Source organism: Perognathus longimembris, chromosome 8, assembly GCF_023159225.1.
Source record: "Perognathus longimembris pacificus isolate PPM17 chromosome 8, ASM2315922v1, whole genome shotgun sequence".
Classification (NCBI taxonomy): domain Eukaryota; kingdom Metazoa; phylum Chordata; class Mammalia; order Rodentia; family Heteromyidae; genus Perognathus; species Perognathus longimembris.
Window position 1 is genome coordinate 49096715 of NC_063168.1, and position 23266 is coordinate 49119980.

At 51.3% G+C, this 23266-nt stretch overlaps 1 long non-coding RNA gene across 1 annotated transcript; it reads left to right on the forward strand.

The window, feature by feature from the left end:
• The first annotated feature begins 1424 nt into the window (after positions 1-1424).
• Positions 1425-19753, forward strand: LOC125356507. The gene is made up of 4 exons (XR_007211912.1): positions 1425-1559; positions 12047-12070; positions 18487-18646; positions 19395-19753. It is a non-coding gene; the product is annotated as an uncharacterized LOC125356507 (long non-coding RNA).
• The last annotated feature ends 3513 nt before the right edge of the window (positions 19754-23266 follow it).

Consider the following 23266-nt stretch of genomic DNA (forward strand, 5'->3'; position numbering starts at 1 on the left):
CCCAGGGCCACCCTCCTCCCCCCCCCCCCCCGTGGAACTCATGAGGGGGCCACCCAGACAGTGAAGTGCTTGACACTGCCGTCCCCCGCCTCAGTTTCCCCATCTATAACGCAGTAATGGCTGAGGAAACCTCTGCACAGGAGTGGTTCTGGGCTATCTGGTTATGCTAAGATGATTTACAGAATTGGGGGAGGAGAGAAGTCTGTGAGAAGCTTCACAAAATGTCTGAAAGCCACGGAGCCTCTTTGTGAGGAAGTCAGAACCCCAATGTGGAGCGTATGGGTCTCCTGGTGGCATCATTTCTCCTGGCCCAGTGCTGCTGGCGAGCCGAGATCAGCCCCCCCCCCCCCAGGCAGAGGTGCAGTCAGTACAGGGGACAGGAAGGCAAAAGGGGGGAAGCTGAGGCAGAGGCAGCTGTGGGAACAACAAGGTTGTCCAAATCCCTGGTTCTTTCCCACTAAGTCTTGGAACTGCCTAGCCTCAGTTTCCCCACCTTTGCCAGGCTTGCTCAAGGGGATGGCAAGGGAAGAGGCGTTGACCTGTGTGGAGTTAACTCCTGCCAGCACAGTTGTGCTTTGATAAGAACTCAGTTCTAGAAAGAGCCTGGGTGCTGCTGCTTCGGTCCCAGCTCTGCTCTGCGAGGCTAGCCAGCGAGCGCCCACACCGCCTGCCGCCTCGGTCACAGGCAGGCCAGGCCTCAGGCTTGGCACCCCTCCCCCGGCTACACAGGGCGTTGAACTTCAAAGGACCGTTCCAACAGACTCAGACGATTTCCTGCAGCTGTAGAGCCCCATTACCCCCGCCCCCCCCCAAGAGCTGGGGAAGCAAAAGCCTAGGGCCAGGCTAATCGGTGGGACTTCCTAGTGGGGTCCCAAGCCCCAAATGTCAGAAGAATGTGAAGGATGGCTTTTCAGGAGCAGCTCTTCTGTGATCCTTCAGTAAAGTCACTCTGGAGGCCATGTAGCCCAGGGTGCTGGGGAGGGGAGAGGGAGAGGACTCTGGTAAACAAGCCTGCCCAAAAGGATGTAACCTACTGACCTACCAGCCCCAGCTGCCCCCTCCTCCAGAAAGTCCACCAAGAATGCCTCGGGTGATGTGCTGACAGCTGCCAACCTGTAGGGAAAAATCCTTTGGGTGGGGGAGGGGGGTAGAAGAAAAAGAGGGGTGGAATGAACATTGACTAGGGGCCAAGCTCAAGCCCAGGACCCCAGGCGGGTGCCTGGGCAGGAGTAAGGGGCTTAGAAGCTCGGTGTGGGTCTGGCCCAAGGCAGACCATTTTTAGGTAGGCTCAGGTGCAGACAGAGATATTACAGACATTACGCCACAGCCTGACAGGTGGTTAATATTTAATCCCCTCCTTAATCATTAACTCTGGGGCTGGCTGAGGAGGTACCAGGCTGTTGTCAAATCAGTAACCACAGGCCCAGGGAACAAGGTCCGCTGGATCTCCTAGCCTCCCTGTGCTGGGGGTGCTGGCTGGGTGGGGTCACCACTGGCCCTGGGGGCCCTGCGCTGCAGACTCCCGTGGCCATCTCCTCAGGGTATGGACAGACAATGAGGTGAGATAGAATCCCCCTGAGGCCCCATCCTTCTCTCCCTGAGGTGCTGACTGGTGGTCATTCAGCCTGGGTTCCAGCCCCTCCCCCTTCTTTGCAGGCCACGTGATCTTGGGCTAGACACATAGCCTCCTCTAGCCTCAGTTTCCTCACCTGTGCAATGAGGATAATTATTCACAGCTTGAAGGATTGTCATGAGACCTGAATGAGATGCAGGTGGACAGGGAAGTATTTGCTAGACTGGAGACCAGCTAGTGTGAGAGGAAAGAGAGCGTCTCCAAATGGTGCAGAGCTGGAAGAAGAAACAAATGCGAACATTCTTTTCTTCTTTCTTTTTTTTTTCTTTTTGTGCTTGTACTGGGGCTTGAACTCAGAACCTAGATGCTTTCCCTTGGCTTTTTTTTTTTTTGGCTCAAGGCTGGTGCTCTACTGCTCCCTCACGGTGCTACTTTTCGCTCTTTTTTTGTGGCTAATTGGCGATCAGAGTCTCATGGACTTCCCTGCCCAGGCTGGATTCAAACCTCTGTCTTCAGATTTCCGCTTCCTGAGTAGTTAGGATTACAGGCGTGAGCCACTGGTACCCGGCTTGAAAGGCAGTTCTCTTCAATGGAGGTCATCTTGGTTCAGTTAAGCTGCTGCGTATTAACAGGGCAGTGTCAGTCCAGCTCCCAAGCTGGGCTGGGGTGGGGGTTGATGTGAGAAAGAGTAGACTTCACTCTCACTCTCCAGGAGCCAGGGTGCCCAGTTTCCAGGGCTGAACCAGAACACTAAGACGACAGTGCTGGTGAGCGAGGTCAGCAGGTCAGGGCCTCGGGTAGGCGGGCGGGTGGGAGGATATGCGGGCTGGAAGATCAGAACAAGCTTCAGGGGGTGAGCTGGGCATGGAGAGTCCTGAGGGATGAGTAGGAGTTGGGTGGAGTTGAGGAGAGAGGGCTCATGTGCTATATGTGTTCACAGAAGTGACAGAATCAGACACGTCAGCAGACCATCCAAACATGCAGCTTGTTGCAAGGGTCACGTGACTCCCACTTCACCGCACTTCAAATAGATACCTATCCCCTGCACAGATGCACACATACACACACCCATGGGTGCACGCAACAGCTCTAAGTGAGGGCAGGCATATCTTCCACCAGCTGGGGCCTGAGGCTGCCTAACGGTCTACTTAGTTCACAGACTGTGCAGTTCTGGGCTTAATACACACAGAGAGCTGAATGCCTGTGGGGTCTTGATAGCTTTACACTGGGTGAAGAGGCTGAAAGTAGTTGTGGTCCAGGCTGGGACACTAGCTGGGAGCTCAGCCTGGCATTGGGATCTAAACACATCCACGAAGGCACAGGGCAATACAAGTCTGGCATCAGCAAGTGGGGCTTCTTGGAGGAGGTAGCATGGAGCTGGCCTTGGGAAGGAAGAATTCGAGGGGGCAGAGAGAAGTGTTTGGAAGGTACTAGAACCCCCAGGATCCAAGTCCCCAGCCCTCCCCCTGGGTAATGTGCTCACATTCCAAGCTGAGGCTGGACCCAGGCCCCTAGAGCCAAAACAAAGCCAGGCAGTGACTCCTGAGAAGTCAGGCTGAGGGTTAGCAGAACTGTTTTTCACTGAGCTCCCTCCCAGAGGGGCTCTGAGGACCAGGGGTGAGATGGCGAGATGGGCTTCCTGCCCTGAGGACCTTTTAGTTGGGTGGCCAGGACAAGCCTTGCACCCTGGTAGGCAAGGAGTCTAAAAGAGGTTCAGACAGCCATAGGGCAGGCCATGGGTGATTCTGAGTCCAGACTCAGGATCCTGAGAGTGGCTTCTAAATCCAATTTCTATCCATCCTGCTGCGTGACCTCGATCCTATTTCCCAACCTCTCTGGGGCTTGGTTTCTTGACTAAGGAGACAAAGGGGATGGTGACAAGTTGGTGAGGGTTGTTGTGTGACACACAGTAAGGCCTACGGCTGCTTGAAGGACACCTCGCTCCTGACTAGCACCTGCCAAGAGGCTTCCTGAAGGAGTCCCCGAAGTCCCAGAGAGAAGGAAGACATCCCTCTCCTGAAGAGGGGTGCAGAGTAATAAAAGAACCAGGCATGGCTGCCCCCCCCCCCCCACCAGGCATTCTGTATGGCTACCATTGTGGCCTGTAGGGCAGTGGGGAATGGTCAGCCTACCTTGGGGAGGGGAGCTTTGGAAGGCTGATGTCTGTGGGCTTGGAGGGAGAAGTGGAGACACCGGCCTTCAGGGCTAGACGCAGCACAAGAAGGCACCCTGAGCTCTGGGCTCAGGTGGGGCTGGGAGCTGGTTCATACCAGCAGGAAAGGGGCCATGCTGAACCTCCCTCTGAGGGTCTGTCTCCCTAGCTGGACTCAATTGTGCCCTGCACTGAACTCCACTGAAGAGTCTTAGGCTATCTGAGCCCTGCCCCTTGGCCGATCTTCTCTGTGACTGGCCCAATGGCAATGATCCTCACTTTTCCCACCTGTTTGATGGGTACAAGATAGCCTTGCCCGGTGTCCTTCTCCTGTGGTGCTGGGGAAGTGCTTGAGGACGTCTAGCTTCTTCTCTGGACAACATCTGGCTAAGAATCAGGCTGGCTAGCTCATGGCGGGGGTGGAGCCAGGTCACAATTTTGCTTCTTTCTTCTTGAGGGCCCCCCCTAGCTTATCTGAGTCCAGGCAGAACTGGGGTGGGTGAGGAAGGGGTGCTTCTCCAGCAGCCAGATAGCAGAAGGGAAGATAAAAGGTGCAGGCCCAGCAACGAGCATGGGAGCTGTGGGACCAGCAAGGTGGGGTGGGGGGTGGAGTTGCCCACACAGAGGATCCCTATGCCCACAGGCCAGCCCGGTGCAGCCTGCCCTCTCACCACCTTATCACCGTCCCCAGCGGGTGGAGGAGAAAAGAAGAGGCATTTGAGGTTGGGGTGGCCTTTGGACACTGTTTCAGGGGACCAATGGGGGCAGAGGCCAGTCTATGGGGTAATAGTAGGATGACCAACTGGTCCTGTTTGCCAGGGGCTTTCCCTGTTTTAGCCCTGAAGGCAGATCTGGGAAACCACAGTTAGGAGCATATCAGGCTAGTTGTCAGAAGAGTCAGGGACTGTCCAGGTGTCCACACTGAAAGTCCCCCTTCCAGAGGGGGTGGTCAAGGAGGCAACTGGGACCAGTGAATACGATGAGGGACCAGATAGGTCCTCCCCCTTCCCCCCCCCACCCTTTCTTCTTTCTCTCCTCCTCTATGTCTTCTACATATGTATAAGTACTTGGGCTTGAACTCAGGGCTGGAGCACTGTCCCTTAGCTTTTTCTCTCAAGGCTGGCACTCTACCATTGGAACCACAGCTCTACCTCCAATCTTTTCCTGGTTAATTGGAGGTAAGATTCTCACAGAAGCTGGCCCCTGGTAGCTCAGACCTATATTCCTAGCTACTCAGGAGGCTGAGATCTGAGGATCACAGTTCACAGCCAGCCTGACCAAGAAAACTGGAAGTGGTGCTGTGACTCAAAGTGGTAGGGTGCTAGCCTTGAGCAAAAAAGCTCAGTGCCCAGGCCCTGAATTTAAGACCCATGACTGACTGAAAAACAAACAAAAACCTCACAGATTTTTCTGCCTAGGCGGGTTTTGAACTGAGATCCTCAGTTCAAAGCTAGGATTACAGGTGTGCGCCAAAGCTACCAGGTCTTTTCCTCATGCTTACCAGTTCCAGGTATCCTCAGTGCATGCTTCGCATAGGCAGGAGTGGAACACATAGACAGATCTCCCATTTTGTATGGAGATGACCAGTTTAGATTTCAGAGCCCCTTCCTAGAGGGCCCCTGTCTCTGCCAAGGCTGGAACGAGTAGAGGGGAGGTGGTGTGTTTGACAGGCTCCTGGAGACTCATGACCTGCTGTTCATTGGCCATTTGGAACCTTCTCAGGAGGAAGGGTCTCAAGCCAGGCTCTGCCCCATCACTTGCAGTTCCTGCTTGGAGACACCATAGGCTACAGATGTGGCCAGCAGACCTGCTCAGAGACCAGAAATGGCTCAAATTTAAGGTGTAAACCACAATCACCCTGCTGACAGGATGGCCTTTCCTGACATTGGTGCCTGCCAAAGACATGGAAATCCCAGAAGCTGGGCTGGGAATATGGCCTAGTGGCAAGAGTGCTTGCTTCGAAATCCCAGAAGCCCCTGGGCCCTGGTGTCTCCATCTCAGATGGGCCTAGGCCAATCAGCATGGGCCCCAAACCTAATGGGCAGAGAAGAGTGTTGGTGGAAAATCAAGAGGGAAGTGCCTGGGGGCTAGGAAGTCCCTCATACCACCTCCTATAGACCTGCTGAGCCATGTATGGATTTGAGAGACCCTTCAAGAATCCCCTGCTCCCTGGGTAGACAGTCTGGCCAAGCTAATGGTGGACTTGCTATTAATATAGAGTTGCCAAATGAGCCAAACTGATCCAGCTCTGCTCCATCTCCTTTTTACCCAACATCACTCCTATTGATTTTGCCTTTTCATAAGTACATTATCTCCCTCCCCAAAGTCCTGGCCCTTGTCTGGTTCCCTCTGAATCCCACTGCCTCCCAAGTAGTAAGCTCAGTAAATGTGCGGACAATTAATGTGTGGGTCATGAAGTTTCAGCCAGACAGGGACCCTGGGGTGAAGGGCTGGTAAAGGGAGCTCAGGAAGGGGCCCGGGGGCCCTGGATGTTCTGGAGGAGACAGCCAGAATAGATGCCTGTGTCTGTCTAGCTCAGCCTTCCCTCCCTCCTGCACCAGACTGAGCTACCAGACCAAACTGTGTGAACAAATGGTGCTGGATCCCTCCAGACAGACTAGCTAGGGACTTCCTAAGTCTTCAGGGAGCCTCAGGGATGGGGACTGAGATGAGGAGACCAATTGGGGGGGGGGGGGCTGGCAGCCTCGGGGGAGAGGCTGAGGAAGAGGTGCTGAGGGCAGGCAACCCTGGCAGCCTGGTCTTTGAAGGGCTGGCCTTCCTGAGGAGGCTTCTTTAATGCCCCCAATTAAGCCATTGCCGGAAGCCTTTAACAGCCCCCTAAGCCTTTTAAGGACCGCCCTTTTGTTAGGCAGCCAGGCCGTTTATGCAAAAAGAGAGCTGGCCAGACAGGGCCTTTCTTCACTTTCCTCCACAAGGCCAGTCGACTTCCAACTCCACACTGCTGCCTTAGAGGCTGTTTGTTGGGGAATCAAAGGCTGGGGAATCTGCTTTGATCTGGGGTAGCGCAGTCCTTCCTGACTCCCCAGCTCCTGCCCCTTCCTGAAGTCTCTTGGGCCTTGGAGCAGTTTAGTGCATTCACCACTGTTCACAGTGGGGTCCTTGGGGTCCTAGGCCCTTGTGGCCAGATGGATGGATGGATCTCTTCTGAGATCTCTGGAGAAATGCCAGGCCCCAGCCCTAAGATCTGGCATTCATTTTCTAATGTTCTCCCAGGTAGTGGGGAGACTACTGCTCTACAATTCCCTTCCCCAGATTCCTTCTTCCTCCAAAGCAAGATCAGGTGTAGACTGTAGACATGCAACCAGCAAGGGTACAGCGAGGGCATGATTACCTCTGCTTCCCAAGTTTCCTAAAACGGAGCCTTCTCGGTGAATTGGAGCTCCTTGGATGACCCCAAATGGCAGGTTTCCATTTGGTTGACATCAAAACCCATTACCTCTGGTTTCCACATCTGTTCCCTCATTTTCTCCCCAGGCTGGCCCGAAGCAGGCCACACAGGCTCCCCAGTGCAGGGAAGAGGCTGGAGTCCCAGAAAGTTGGATGAACCTGAGTCCCTGGGAAGGCTGAGAAGAAAATTCAGGAACGCCCCTCCCCCCATCTCAGGGCCTGCCTCTCCCGCAGGGTCACACAGCACAAAAGCCCGGTGGGGGCTGATTGGACGGCTCCCCTTCCACTTCCCAACGGGTTCTTGGTTAGGGACTCAAGGAAGGAGATTCTTCCTAAACAAAGCCCCACTTAGGCAATCAAAAGCCAGAGGCTACCAGATCCCCACCTTTTCCCTTTCCCATCCCCTTTCTCTTCTCATGGAATCTGTAGGTTGTTCAGAACTCCTGGCATTCTTTGTTCTCTTCCTCACCCCCAACTAATTGCCATGGCTGCTCTCAACTCACATTTCCAACTGAGACCTCAGCTGCAGTCTTGATGTGGGCTCCTTGAAAAGCTAGACAAGGCCTAGAGCACAATAGAGAGGCCCAGGGCCTAGGACAAAGGTTTCCATGGTGGGCAGGTCTTGAGTGAGAGACAGAGCCCACTGAGCCTGCCACAAGACTACAGCAGCCCCGCAAGGCAGGTGAGGTTGAGAACCCCAGAGGGTTGTGTGGTTCGTGTGTGTGTGTGTGTGTGTGTGTGTGTGTGTGAGAGAGAGAGAGAGAGAGAGAGAGAGAATATGCGTGTCAGTAATAGGGCTTCACATCAGGGCCTGGGTGCTGTCCTTGGGCTTTTTTGCTCAAAGACTGGCACTCTACTACTTGAGTAAGTCTACTTCCAGCTGTTGGGCAGTTCCTGGGAGACAAATGTGGCTCAGACTTTCCTTCCTAGGCTTGCTTAGAACCATGGTCCTCAGATCTCAGCCTCTTGAGTAGTTAGGATTACAGTGCCAGGCTGTGGGTGAATCTTTTGGCAAATGTCTTCTGTCTAGGGCCAGAGTCACCATTCTAGGTTTTGAGGATTTCATCTCTGTCGCAGCTATCCAACCTTGCTGTACCCAAGATGTGAATGTGATGGTGTTCCAAGAGCACTTTCCTTTATGCACACTGAAACTTTAATTATATATGCCCAAAATGTATGTTCTCTGCCATATGTAAAACCCAAGCTAGTTCTTTGGCTGAACCAGAGCAGAAACAAACAGTGGGCTATGGTTTGCTGACCTTTGTGATCAGTGTTGGATTCAAGTGCTGGTTATATCATTAACCAATAGTGTGGCCCCAGGCAAGTTAATGAGCCTCTCTCTGGAGCTAGAGGCATCTTGCTCAGAGGTCATGGGAGATGGACTATCCCTTGAATAGGAGCAGTGACCATTGCCTCGGGGGGTTTAGAGGACAGTGTAGGGGATACATGCCTGGAGAGATCAGGGGTCCCTTCCTGAGGAGGTCTGAAAGAACTGATATGAGATGGAAGAAGGGAGACAGTTTGGAGTTCCAGGAAACTAGTCTCAGTCCTAGGGTCTGGCTATTGAAAGCCCTGGAAATGAGCCAAGAGGAGGCAGGATGAGGAGGATACCAAGGGCTGGTGAGTGTGGTGAATGGGGTCTGGGATGGAGGAGGTTTCAAGGAAGTACCAGGGTAAACACATAAAAACAGAGCTGTTGGTTATGTTTTGCTTTGAGTCACCTGTGGAGACTGAATTAACCCCACCTTCCTAGTGCCTTTGTTGCCTTGTTAATAATTTGAGAGGGTGGCCTATTATTTCCTAGACCTACAGGTTGTTGGAGGGTCTGGCCCATGACATCATTTTCTTTGTCTACATGGGTCTCTTAGCTCATCTTCAATGATGCATGCAGGGGGAGGATCCTGAACGGAGCTGAGCCAATCAAAGCCCTTCCCTGAGAGAGTTCACACACTTGGGATCAGAGAGAATATGATCAAGTGAGAGTCCCTCTCCAAGGAGGAACATCTAGCTATCCAACAGCCATGTCTCTTATCACATGGGGAAGTGAGGGAATGTGAGCAAAAATGAAGTTGATTCCAACAGGAAGCAGATAGGCAAGACTTAAAGCACTTTTGAAAGGGCCACATCTGCCCTTCCATGGCCTGCAGATTAATGACTTGAGTTCTTCCTATGCTGAAGAGAGCTATCCCAATACCTTGAACAAATTCCTCTTGTTCTAAAACCATTTTGAGTTTCCATCACTTGCAAATGAAGACAATGTTAACCAAATGTGTTGTTCAGGTGCATTGATTGGGAGAGGGTTTTACATTCATCACTTTCAATGGCCTTCAGATATGCTGTAAGCTATGGGTACCATGGTCTCCACTGTGTAGATGAGAAAGTCAGCTTTCACCTGACATTCCAGTGCTGGTATTCCTCAGGCCCAAGGGCCTGAGTCCTCTTCGGTTAGTATTGATTTCTCTCTTCCAACCTCCCTATGCTCATTTTTTTTTTAATTCTATGAAAACGTTCGTTCAGTTTTCACCCTAGACTTTTCAACTCAAGACTGATGTCTCCAGCTACCTACTTGAAACAGATAATCTCCAGTCTCTAGAGCTAACCTCCTGTTCTTCTCTTCACCCTTCCCTAGAAAATCACCTCACCTTGGTCTCCCCAAATCTATGCCATGTCATTATCTATTCAGCTACTTGAGCTACTATGGAGAGTCCCTTCACTGTTAAAAACAAATAAACAAACAGAACCACTCAATACTCCAAAGTCTTTCCTAGGCTGGTGGCCTCATTGGCTTCAGCCTTTCTCTTCTCCAATCTCATCTTGAGTCTCTTGCTTGCATACTATGGGTTCCTTTCAGTCGAGGAGTATCAAACTCTTCTAAATCACAGTCTTTGTATGCACTATTTCCATAGAGTGCCCCACCCCCTTCTGCTTTCCCAGCTCCTACAACTTTAGGTAATGCTTCAAGTCTGGCTTCCACTTCAGGGGTGCTTGCTCTCCAACCTTCCATGAAATATGAGCCCCAGAGCACCCTCATCTCTCTACAGCACTTAGTGATTATGAGTTCTGTGTGTGTTCAGTACGTGTCTTCTTTCTGGCTGATTATCTGAGGGCAGGGAGCAGCTCTGCCCTTTTCGCCTGTACCTGTGGCTCCCAACCCAGTGTCACAGAGCAGATCCTCAGAACTATTTGCTGATTGAACATGTGAGTGACAGAGGTTTGGGGAGTACCCAAATTTGTTCAGGGTCTCACAGCTAGTAAATGGGCAAGCCTAAATGGCAGTCCTCCCTGTTGAGAAAATGGAAGAGAACAGAAAAGGAATAGGCCGGACTCATCATCATCAAGGGGCGAGGACTGTTTATTGAGGAACAGCGAGGGGCACAGGGGGTTTTGGGGGTTGTGAGAGGGGGTGAATTTGGGACCAGGCTTACATGGGGTCTGAGCAAGGAGGCAGAGGTCACTGAAAGCACCACTAGGTCTAGGAAGTTGGGGCTTTTTTGTTTGGCCCACAAAGGGTTGTTTACAGCTGGGCCTAGGTGAGATGTCCTGCCAGCATATCAAGGCAGGTTCCCAAGCTGAGGTTCCACCTGGTGTCTGTATGGGCCTGAGGCAACAGGGTGGGGGGTCAATCCTTCATATCCCATCTTTGGTTACAGAGAAAGAATGGGCCTAGAGGGGAGAGGCAAATCCTTCACCCCCACCCTTGCCCCATCCAGTGGGCTCTGAAGAGGGTTCTGTTAACTTTGATGCAATATTGGCACCCTAGAGTAGCCAGGTGTCAGGCCCGAAACTCATCAGACAGAACTGGAAGCCAGGTGGGGAAGAAGACCAAACCACTAAGGATGGAGTTCGGCTAGAAGTGAGTGGAGGCTCAGGTACGTGAGCGCAAACACTGACAAGGAAGGTGTTCAAGGCCAGAGGTGGCTGAGGGGATCGAGTGAAGGGCGGGGGTGGGAGGAGAAGACAAAGGCCACGAAGGAAGCCCCTGCGCACCACTCCAGGTTTCATTTCATCTCCTGCCACTGTTCAAGGCAAAGATAGACAAGGAAGTAGAACTTTGGAGAGAGAGTCCCTTCTTATGAGTGTCAGAAGCAGGATTTGAAACTGTAATGTGAGCCTAAGAAATCAGTCATTTGGGAGATTTGCTCTCATTTCCAGTGTGAGGAGCCAGGAATGTTTCTTCCACCTCCCTACCTCCCACCATCTCTTCCTGCTGTATCCTGCTATACTGAAATGGATCCTTGCTAAAAACAAAAACAGCAAACTTTAGGGCAAACAACAACCCCACCCCCACCCCAGCAATTAGGAATGAGCAGTCCACAGGAGAAGATGGGCCAGCAGGCATCACGGTTGGTGGGGGGGCTGCATGGCTTTGGGGCTGCATTGCTTTACATCACTTTGCTTCCCTTGGGCTTACCAGTGGAAGCATCTTTTTGAAATTCCTAAAGCTTTTGCAGGAAACCAGCAAAGGCTCTGCGAGGTGCCCAAGTGGGTAGACCCTCTGGGCACATGGGCTAAGCAGCTCAACTTCCATTAGAAAAGGAGGTTTAGAGGCCTGGTGTTGGTCCTGCTGAGGCCTATCAATGCCCTGGCTCCAAGGGGCAGTGGGCAGGTGGGGGGGGGGGGGGGGAAGGAGCTTGGCCTGCTGGGGGTGGGGGAAGGGCAGGGGAGGTGTTTTTTTTTTTGTTTTTTTTTTTTAGCATTATAGCTCTCCTTCCACACATACTACTACCCCCCCTCCCCATTTAATGATACCATAGCTCTTTTAAAAATTAACCTCACTGATAAGGCTGGGGATGTAGTTCAGTGGTAGAGTGCATGCAGGAGACCCTAGATTTGATCCTAGCAATGCACCCATTAAAAATAAATCACTGCAACGTTTATAACCCTTTCTTCTTTTCTTTCCTTTTTTTTTTTAGGTCTGACATCTTAACTCGAACTCGGTACCCAATGCTTTCATTCATTGACTAGCGCTCTACCAATTGAGCCACACCTCCAACCCTTATAGCCCTTTTAAAATAGGAACCCATCGATCCTCAGAACAACCCCACTATACAGGGACTATTATTCCAACAGGGTTACAATGGGGAGGGTGGCTAAAACAGGGGAAAGAGGATCCTTGCATAAGGCCATCAGCAATCAGAAGCAAAGCCGAACTCTGCTCCCCTTCCCCCCCATCCGTGGGGAAACCTCTATGCCAAGAGGTAGCTCAGAAAGACCTGCTTCTCACCCCACCCAGGCTCCAGATTGCCAAGACCTCTGTTTTTACACAGTCCAATGGCAGGGGCTGTCCCTAGCCGGGATGCGGCTGGAGATAACCCACAATCGTGCAGGACCTGGGCCAGGCAGTTGGGAGAGCAGGTTTCAGCTCAGCCTGCTCCCGGGGCTGGACTTTCCGAAGTGCTAGGACCTGGCTCCGGCCTGCTGTTTGTTGCAAAACAATGACTCAGCCCTGGAAGGAGGGGGTGGGAGGGGTCAGGACCTGGGCCCCGGCAGTTCCTCCTGCAGCTCTGCCTTTGGCTTTTCCTAAACTGGGTTCTGCTCACCACCCCCGCCCCCAGTTCCCCCAGCTCCCACCCACACCCTTCCAGTCCTGGGTCTTTAGGAGGCTCAACGAATTTCCTTTTTCTGTTGTTGGGCTGTGATAGGAAAAGTATTGAAAAAATAGAAAGTGTCCTAGACAGGAAAACACTTGGAGCTGAAACCTGAAACCTGAGGCCTGGGCCAACATCCCAGCCGGAGGTGGCTAGTCAGCCAGGGTGCCTGCTCGCACTCCTTCCCAGCACTGGCTCAGGGTAGCACATCATGAGATGAGCCCTTGAAGGCCAGGACTGAGGGGTGAGCACCTCCTGATCACACCGCTGGTGGAACGGGCAGATGGGCAGATCCCGGGGGAAGGTTCCTGGAACCCAGTCCCTAAGTAGGAAAGAGATGAGAGATGGGCACACTGACTTCTGTCATTATATATTTTATTACTTGTAGTTGTCATGTCACGGGTGTTGAGGATGACCCAGCACAAGCTGGTTACTACAGTACCATGGAGCTATACTCCCAGCCCCAAACTTCCTCTGTGTGTGTGTGTGTGTGTGTGTGTGTGTGTGTGTGTGTGTGTGTGTGTGTGTGTGCTGGTCCTAAGGTTTGAATTCGGGCCCTGGGTGCTGTCCATTTGTGCCACAGCACCACTTCAGATTTTTTTTTCCTGGTAGTTACTTGGAGATAGAATCTCATGGGCTTTCCTGCCCAGGCCTCCTTCAAGCTATGTCCTCAGATCTCAGCCTCCTGAGTAGCTAGGATGACAGGTGTGAGCCACTGGTGGTTTTTCTTTTTAAAATCGCTTTGTCAGAGTACCATACACTGGCAAGCCCCACCAGGATATGGGAGCATCTTTGAGGTTGGTGTTCACTGATGAGCCAGTATGGCTACTCCTCATGGATTCCATGGCCCTCAAGGCCTCATGAAATCCTTGCAGGTGTCACTGGCCACTCTTCCTTTCCTTGCCTACCTTCAGGCCTTTTCCATCCAGGAAAGAGAATGACTGCCTGCCCTTAGTGAGAGTAGGACAGAGGGATTTTGCTTGAGGTCACAGAGTAAATTCATTTCATTCACCTCACTGGGCTGCCACTGAGCCAGGCTCTAGAGAGGAAGGTATGGGAGGGCCCAGGCTCTTGGGAGGCGGCTGTATAAACAGATAACTGCTCTACAAAAGCACATGGCCCAAGACTTATCTGCTGTGTGTGCACTGACCCAACCTGAGGAGCAGGAAGCCTACTTAGAGGAGGCAGAAAAGGCTGGGTCTAGCAGTCCAAGGAGGAGTACAATAGGACCAGGGGTGGCAGAGAGGTGTTAGGCACCAGGAAATGACTGTATCCACAGCTCCTGATGGGTTCTCACCCCTGGTCTGCAGAGCCACTTGGCCAGTGTTACTGAGCTCCTACAGTAGCAACACAGAGTTGGAGCTGTGGGAAGGGGTTCAAGGTTATCCTCACAAGGCACCTGCTCCCAAGAAGCCTCATGAGCTAACAAGCTTTCCCACAACTCACCTCTATGACATGAAAGCTCAGAGGAGACAGTATCTTGAAAAGTATCAGTAACTTATCCTAGCTCAACACCCACTCAGTAAGGAGCTTTAATTGAAACCCAGGAACCGAGCTTTTAACCACCATGTTCACTTCAGTTGCCTGGGACGGGGCAGGTTCTGGGTAGCAGTTAGAGTCTGAGTTCCAGAGCCAGGGAGCCTGGATTCTATTCCATGGGAAGTGGGGAGCCAGCGAAGGCTTATGAAGGAGGGCTGGGCACCACCTGACCTATATTCTGGCGTGGAAACTCCAGAGGTCACTTGGAGATTGAATTAACGGCACAGTGCAAAGGAGGAGGATGGCTTGAGTGTTCAGGTGAGAAAGGATGACAGTTGAGTGGGGCAAAGGGGATGTTGAGGAAAAGGAATTTTTCAGCAGGATGGAGGACCCAGCTCAGCTCTGCTGTGGCTTTCTGCTGCCAGGAAGCATTTTGGCCATTTATTCAACAGATTTCAACGGAGCAACTACTAAATGCAGGACCTGGGATAGGAGGCAGACAGCCTTGCTTCTGCAAGCTCAGCGTCTTGCAGCCTTTTAGCAGTTAGCAATGTCATAAGTGCAGTACCCTTGAGCCCCTCACAGCTCTGCATGTAGACTGTGTCCTCACTGCTTAGGCCCAGTCCTCCACTAACACCATTTCTTTCGCGCCCCAGAGACACCCTGGGGTTGATCTGTTTCCTAACATTTCCCATAGGCCCAAATGCTTACCAGTATAGAACTTAAGTATTTATTAAGTATTTGCTAAGACTAATTAGTCTCAGTGGAGAAAAGCCATTCTCCAGTTGCAATCTGACCTGGAGCCCAAGTCACAGACGACTTCTCTTTTTTCTCCTTTCTCTTTCTTTCTTTCTTTCTTTCTTTCTTTCTTTCTTTCTTTCTTTCTTTCTTTCTTTCTTTCTTTCTTTCTTTCTTTCTTTCTTTCTTTCTTTCTCTCTCTTTCTTTCTTTCTCTCTCTTCCTTCCCTCCCTCCCTCCCTTCCATTCCTCCTTCCCTCCTTCCGTTCCTCCCTCCCTCCCTTCCTGCCTTCTTGCCTTCTTGCCTTCCTGCCTCCCTTCCTTCCATTGGTCGCTGGGCTTAAACTCAGGGCTTGGGCACTGTTTCTGAGCTTTTTTGTTCAAGGCTAGCACTCTACCATTTTGAGCTACAGAACCACTTCCTGTTTTCTAGTGGTTAATTGGAGATTAGAGTCTCATGGACTTTTCTGGCTGAGCTGGCTTTGAACCACGATCCTCAGATCTCAGCCTCCTGAGTTGCTAGGATTACAGGCATGAGCTACTGGTGTCCAGCTCACAGACAAGTTCTTTAATGTAGTTAGGCATTTTTGCAAATGGTGTAAGTGTAGGCACATTTTCATCACTAGAGTTATTTGGGAAGCAGGAATTGGAGGAGGATTGAGAGTTCAAGGCCAGCCCAGGCAAAACGTAGAGTTAAACCCTGTCTCAAAAAGAAAGAAAAAATACAGAGCTAATGGTATAGTTCAAGTACTAGAAAGGCTTATCTAGCCTGGAGGCTCAGGCTTCAATCACTACTGCCAAATAAACAACAGCAAAAAAGCTCATTTGGCCTGCGAGTCCCTGTTAAAGTGGAGACTGACCCATGGATTGGTGCCATGAGACCATGATCCTGTCTCTCTAGTAGTAAGGCCACTTAAGACATTTGCTGAGCCTTTAAGGCCATAGCCCTCCGTACAGCCAGTAGAGATTTCTGTAAGCTGCCAGTTGATTCAAATGAGCCAATGAGCACAAGCGATGAGTAGCGTGGCCCTGGGGGAGAACTGGGGGTGGGCTGCATTACCATTGCCACTCTAGACTTCATCTGATGTGACAGCTGAGGTCTGTGCAAGGCCAAATCCAGAGTGGGGAGAAAGAGACACCTTGAGGCTATTCCTGCCTTTGGGAGCCTTCAGTGCTTAGGTTGCTCAGGTGTGAGAAATGGGGTGAGACCTGGGTGTCTTGAGTGAGAGCTGTCTGTTGGAGGACGAAAACACTGGTGTGCCTTTGGGGGGCTGGGTTTATTTCTTAGAGGTATATGTTTTCATTTCCTCTTTGCCCTTCCTTAAGATTTATGAAAGCCCTTTGGGAAGTTTCTGCTGCTTCCCCATATCTCAGGATAGGGGGATGCTCAGTCTCTGGCAGTCCTCCGCCCCCTGGCCGGCCCAGGCAGCCCCTGTTCTAGCAGCTGGCAGGTCAGCCTGGGACTCTTTCTTCCTTTTATTTCTGGCAAAGGCTATGGGAGGGGAGTTCCCCTTCTCTGTTTGTTTTGATTCTGTTGTTTTCTTAAAGACAGGAAGGAAAGCCCTCATCACTTTTTCAGTTCTGTGAACAATAAAGGCAGGCAGAGAGGATGTTCACTTCAGCCCACACCACCACCTCCTCCTCCTCCTCCTCTCCCTGCAACCTCAGCCCCAGCAGCTCAGGGTACAGATGCCCCCCAGAGCAGGCATCCACAGGTGTGAGATCATACTTACATGCTAGCTCTGCTTTTGAATTGCTTTTGATCTCTCCAGGCATTTCTATGGGGGGAGGGGGGAGTGAAACTCTTCAGATTTTCCTTATAAAGGTTATTGAGCTTAAAATTAAAAATTCAAAGCTGGAAAAATATAGTAGTAGGCATACAGAAGATGCTCTAGAAAAATCTTTCTTTGCTTCCTTCCCTTGTGGGTGGTGGTCTATACCTTTATTCCAATTGCATGATGGGGTGCACCCTCCTATGTTCTGCTTGTCCCTACATAGCTGACTCCTTCTACAACAAGACTGTCAAAGGCTGACTGTCCTGGGCTTCTAGAAGGCTCTGAGAAGCAGATGGCAGGTAAGGCTGAGGGCTGATTTGGTTCCTGGAATTGTCACTGCTCTGCTGGGAGACGGGCTAGTTTGCTACTGAATTTCGCTTGGTCCCTTGAACAGTCTGTGCCTCTCAATGCCACCCCTACACGTCAGGGCTCCTTACAGAAGATGAGGGAGACCCGCCAACCAGGCAAAAGGGAGTTCTACCCAACTCTTGTTATACTCCCAGGATCCCAACTTGCTCTGAAACTTGACCAAGATGTCAAGACCTTGGTCCTCTCAGGACTTTGGTGTCTTCGTTTGCAAAGTGGCTCTTCCTGAACTTTTAAAATATAAATATTCTCTCTCTCTCTCTCTCTTTCTCTCTCTCTCTCTTTCTCTCTTTTGTCTGAGACCAGGACTCTTAAGTGTCTGATGTTTCCCCTCACTGGCTGATTCTCTACCACCTGAGCCATGCCTCTAATCCAATAAATATACTCTTAACAGTTGGTACATATGTTCCCAGTGATGGTAACTCTATTATTAAAATGCGTTAAGGAAAAATAAAGCAATGAGCATAAGCAAATCTACATTCCATAACACTTGAGAGTGTGTATTTTATTCAACCACCTCTATGTATGTTGAAAATGTCTTCCCTTATATAGGAGAAGCTGGTAGAAGATGCTGACCTTTAGAGGGCTTAAGGGTCCTAAGAGCCCCAGAATTTCTAAGCACATAGTGCTAGAATCGGACTATGCTTGAGACCCAGGAACTTAGGGACATTGAACCAGTCAGAGGCTCAAATACAAAAACCCTACAGTGACAGACAAGAATGCAAGCAGTGTAGTAGCTTTTCTCCAGCAAATGCCCACTGCTTAGGCTGCCTGCCTGGCTTCAATGCTTTCTCTGCCACCAACCAGCTCTGCAACGTGGGCATGCTTCTTTACTTCCCTGTGTTGTCCTTTGCCTGGGCCTTGTCTCCTGGCAGCAGGATTCCACGCTGGCCTGGCGGTTGCTTGGCTGGGCTCAGCCTCCATTCCCAGCCCAACTTCCCCTATCCCAGGCCCAGCCTCTGCTCCTGGACCAGAGCATCGGTTCCCAACCGCACGAAGGATGGCACAGAAAAGCCATAAAGCCAGGGCTGAGCGGGATGTTTGTCTAAGCAGGACAGATCTGCAGCCAGGGACGTGGAGGGAGCAAGCCTTGCAGGGGAGAAGGGATGAGCACCAAGGAGCTGGCTAGGCCAGGGCAGGAAGAAGGCCCATTAACACTTGTGCCCCAGCCGTGCTTCCTCCGGCACCTCGGCCAGGCGCACACAGGCGCGTTTGTCCCCCTCTCACTGCCGCACTGTGTTCACAGCAGCCCCAGGTGGGCGGGTGTTGCCTGGGCACAAATGCCCTTTATGGATGGGCAATGCTGGGGAAGGAAGACAGCCCCTCCTGGCCCAAGACCACCCCCAGAATTCAGAATGAAGAATTCAGAAGTCATCCTGGAGCTGCTACTCTCCTGGCAATGCCTTAGGATCCTGGTCCCAGGACCGGCGGAAGTGACATGGCCCATCACAGGCATAATCCAGGAGGAGGGAGCCACATGTGCAAGGCTGGCGGCCCTCGGTGAGTGCTACCTCCAGGGCCCAGGCTACCACCTGAGAGGAGGATTGTCACCAGAGGGCCTCTAGAAGGTGGGCTTGCCTTTGGAAAGATAGAAGACCCAGTTCTTTCTCATCCCCATCCTTCAAGAACACGAGGAGTTAAGCTGGGCACTGGTGGCTCACACCTGTAATCCTAGCTACTCAGGAGGCTGAGATGTGAGAATTTCAGTTCACAGCCAGCCAGAGTAGAAAAGTCCATGAGACTCTTGTTTGTTTGTTTTTGTTTTTGTGCCAGTCCTGGGGCTTGAACTCAGGGCCTGAGCACTGTCCCTGGCTTCTTTTTGCTCAAGGCTAGCACTCTACCACTTGAGCCACAGCACCACTTCTGGCTTTTTCTGTATATGTGGTGCTGAGGAATCAAACCCAGGGCTTCATGTATATGAGGCGAGCACTTTGCCACTAGGCCACATTCCCAGCCCAAGTCCATGAGACTCTTATCTTCAAATAACCATCAGAAAACCAGAAGTGGAGCTGTGGCTCGAAGCAGTAGAGTGCCAGCCTTGAACAAAAATAGCTCAGGGATAGTATTCAGGCCCTGAGTTCAAGCCCCACGACCCTCCCTGCCCCCCCTTCCCGTCCCCCATCCCAGGAGTAAGGCCTAAATTGAGCTTCTCCCTTGAAGGGTTCCCCATCTCTTTCAGCCTGGGATTTTCTTCTCAGAGGGACTGCTGGTCTTCCTCCTGAGGCCAGTGAGTGACAGAAGTCACACATCCCCATAGATAGGCCCTGCCAGGCCTCGCTTAACTTCTGTCTTGTCCCTCATTTCATCTATTGACAGGTACAGACGTGTGCTGGCTTCTGGCCAGCGCCCCCTGGAGATTGCCCAAAGACCTACACCTCCAGCCCACAGAAGACCCACCTGCATTGTTTCTTTGAGGGGGCCTACTAAGAGAGTACATGAGCCAGCTTGCCTCCCTGGGGGCTGCTCCTCCAGGCTCATGGGGCATGGGTAGCCCCTCTCTGTAGCGGTCCCTGTTCTTTTATACCCAGGGAGACCAAGGCTGGAAGGAGAGATTGGAAGGAAGAGAGAGACTCCACCTGATGATATAGCATGGTCCCTGTTCTCTAGTGTCTCTTCATAGGGTGGCAGGTGGATCACTTGGGCTGGGGAGAGGGTGAGGGGTTACTAGGCACTCATGAAGCCAGACAAGCTGACACACTGGCCCTGTTGAGGAAAATGGATCAGAGGGTGTGATACTGGCCTCATTCCCATCCCAGGCCTTCACACTGTACAGAGCCAAAGGCCAAGGCTACCCAGGGACTCGCCCCCTTCCAGGCAGAAATGCTTCCTCTACCCAGTACCCTCCTTCTCCCACACTCACTGCTCAGATATCCACCAGGACACACTGGGTGTACAAGTTCAGTCACCCCTCAGAGGCAGAGTGTGCAAAGACACATACACCTGTGCTGATCCCACAGGCCCCAGACGCTTCCCTAACCACATCCTCTCAGACACAAGGATCCCTCAGGTCTCTGCACTGAGCCTTCTCTGACCTCAGCAAACTCACAGGGTTGTACATGAGTTACATAGGAGCTCACACCCAGAGCCCTACCTAAGTTCCTCACTGCCTCTGCCCAGATCAATATGTTTTTGTTGCCAAAGACTTACATGGAGCATATGATTCTGAAAGGTGGTTTTGTGTGTGTGTGTGTGTGTGTGTGTGTGTGTCTATGTGTACAAAAGTGAGGGGGGGGAGAAAGAGATTGCACAGGGTGTCAGCAAGCAAAATAGAGAGGAAGGAAGGAAGGAAAGGCTCTGTGACTCACTTCCAGATTAACAATGCCACATCTCAGCTCGTAGGCCAGGAGGAAGGGCCCATTTGTCAACAGTCAGGGCCTAGCATTGGGACAGTAAAGAGAAGTCCTGTCCCCAGGCCCTACTGGATGGGGTGGTAGGGATCTTATCTAGAAATAGTGGCTATTTTGACATCTGCACTGAAGGGATGGGGGCAGGGGAGTAGAAACAGCATCCCAAATCCCTAAGGCCTGTCTTACCCCCTGGGCACCTACCTGGGAACTTGGACTGTCCTTCCTAGTGTTGACCAAACAAAACCCTAAAGCCCTCTGTTTATCTGTACTTTAACTACTGAGGCCAGGTGCTCTCATAGCTCATGTCTCTAGGATCTCCCATGGCCTCCCAAATGTTCCCCAGGCACCTTCCAGGCCTTTCTTCCAACTGTACCCCCTGCCTGAAGGGCCCTGTGCCTCCTCCCCCCACTTAGCTATCCCCAATCTTCATGCTCCAGTGCTCTCCCTGCTTCTTCCTGCTGGGAACCAGTTTTCTTTCCCTTGTTTTCTGGATGGATGGCCAGAGCCTCCTCCCTGTTAGCCTGTGAGCGCCTACAAGGCCACTTTTGTCTCTAGAAACACCCACAGGAGCCCAGCAGAAGCCTCAGAAAGCCTTGAAGGAACTAAGACAGGAAGGAACTAAGGACTGCAAGGCCAGGGAAGCTCTTTGTGGGCTCTGCCCATAGCTAGCTTTGCTTCTGGATTCCTGGGCAAGGCTTGTCCCCATACTACAGCTCACTTTGGTACAGATTTCTTTTCTTTTCTTCTTCTTCTTCTTTTTTTTTTTTTGCCAGTCCTAGGCTTGGACTCAGGGCCTCAGCACTGTCCCTGGCTTCTTTTTGCTCAAGGCTAGCACTCTGCCACTTGAGCCACAGCACCACCTCTGGCCTTTTTCTATATATGTGGTACTGAGGAATCGAACCCAGGGCTTCATGTATATGAGGCAAGCACTTTACCACTAGGCCATATTCCCAGCCCTGGTACAGATTTCTTGCCCGTCCTCACCCACACCACGGCAGAGGGAAACACAGCTATAGGCTGTAGGCTCAGAGTGCCAGGCCTGTGCTAGTTTTCTCACGAGCCTATAGCAGTCTTGTGACTTGGGGGCTCCCATTAGCCTGTTTACAGCTGAGGAGACTGAGTTTTAGACAGGTATGAGGATGGCCCAGGCCATCTAGTTGGTAAGTGGCAGAGCTCCACAGCCTTTCAGCAGCCCTTACCCCTGGGCATAGTTTTCCCTGATTCTTACTGATCTCTCACTGGAAATGTTCCTCTTGTATTGTCTGCCTGAAACTCTGCCTGTTTCTCCCTCTGTGGTCTCTGAGCCCTGCCCCTTTCCTCACTCTATGGTCTTCACCCCTCCACCCCCAGAAGAGTATACATATGTATCACTATGTGCTGTTCTCCATTGGGAAGTAGGCTCAGCACAAGTGTTTATAGAATGGACAACCTTTCTCATTCCTAGGTCAGAGACCTGTCCTTCTTTCAGCAGAGCTCCCTGCCTGCCCCCCACCCCCCTCCACCCGCACGCACGCCTACACATCATAGCAGCTGACTCCCTTCCAGAGCCTTTGAAATCTTCATTGTAAATGGTGATGGAAAAAATAGGTAATGGGCGCTGGGAAATACATGGGGCCAACTCTCCTTGTGGCACAAACTCAAGCGTGTGATCAATCCCAGCCCACAGATAGCTAGTAATTATTTGGTAATAAATCACATTCCAAACCCAAGCCAACTGTCCATGCTTTTATTTCCCTTTCTCCTTTGTCCTTGCCAGACCCACAATGTCTCGGCAATGTCTCAACATAAAATATGGTAGTGATTTTCATGCCTAACCAAAGTCAGTGTTGGAGTCATCTATTCAGTTTTGTTGGATGATAACAATTGGCCCAGAGTCTGAGGTGTGGATGCTTGTGTTTCCTCAGAGGGAGAAGATGGGGCTTTGGAGGGGTAGGGTTACCTCTTTACCGTGAAGGTTTTTGAGGGGCCAAGATAGTGGTCTTCATGCACAGAGTTTGGGCATAAGGTTGGCAGGATTGCATTTGACAACTCCCTTGAAGTGAGCCTGCCCATGTGACTTGTTTCAGCCAATGAAAGTGAGTAGAATGGATACTTGCCACTTCCCTGCACCAGCAATAAGGACTAATGTGGAAGTCTTCAGATATGCTTCTTTCTGCCATCACAATGATGAACAATGATCCCAGTGTTTTTCAGCCTGTCTCAGAGTAAGAATGATAGCACTCAAAATCCTTCAGGTAGGGCTGGGAATGTGGCTTAGCGGTAGAGTGCTTGCCTAGCATGCATGAAGGTCTAGATTCAACTCCTCAGCACCACATAAACAGAAAAAGGCAGAAGTGGCTCTGTGGCTCAGAGTGCTAGCCTTGAGCAAAAAGAAGCCAGGGACAGTGCTTACGCCCTGAGTTCCAAGCCCTCAGGACTGGCCAAAAAACAAAACAAACTCCTTCAGGTAATCTGCAGTGTTCATTTGCATGGAGAGACATCAGGGTACTGTTCTAAATCAACAGAATATTAAAAAAAACACCACACAAAACCAAGTTTGTATTCTGGTGTTGAAGACTGAACCCACATCCTCACATGTGGTAAGTACTCTATCACTGAGCTGTACCTCCAGTTCTCCATTGTTTGTTACTGTAGCAGCTACTCCCTCCTGCCTGATACTTGTACTTTATGGGGTTGATGAGCATATTTACTACCTCATGGATGGGATGAGCTTAGCAAAGAGCCCCACCCACCTGTGTACTGTTGCCTCCCCCTTTTCCTTTTCCTTCTCCTCTTCCTTTTCTTCTTTTACCTTGTTCTCCTCTTTCTCTTCTAATATCACTTTGCTTTTTATGCCACTCA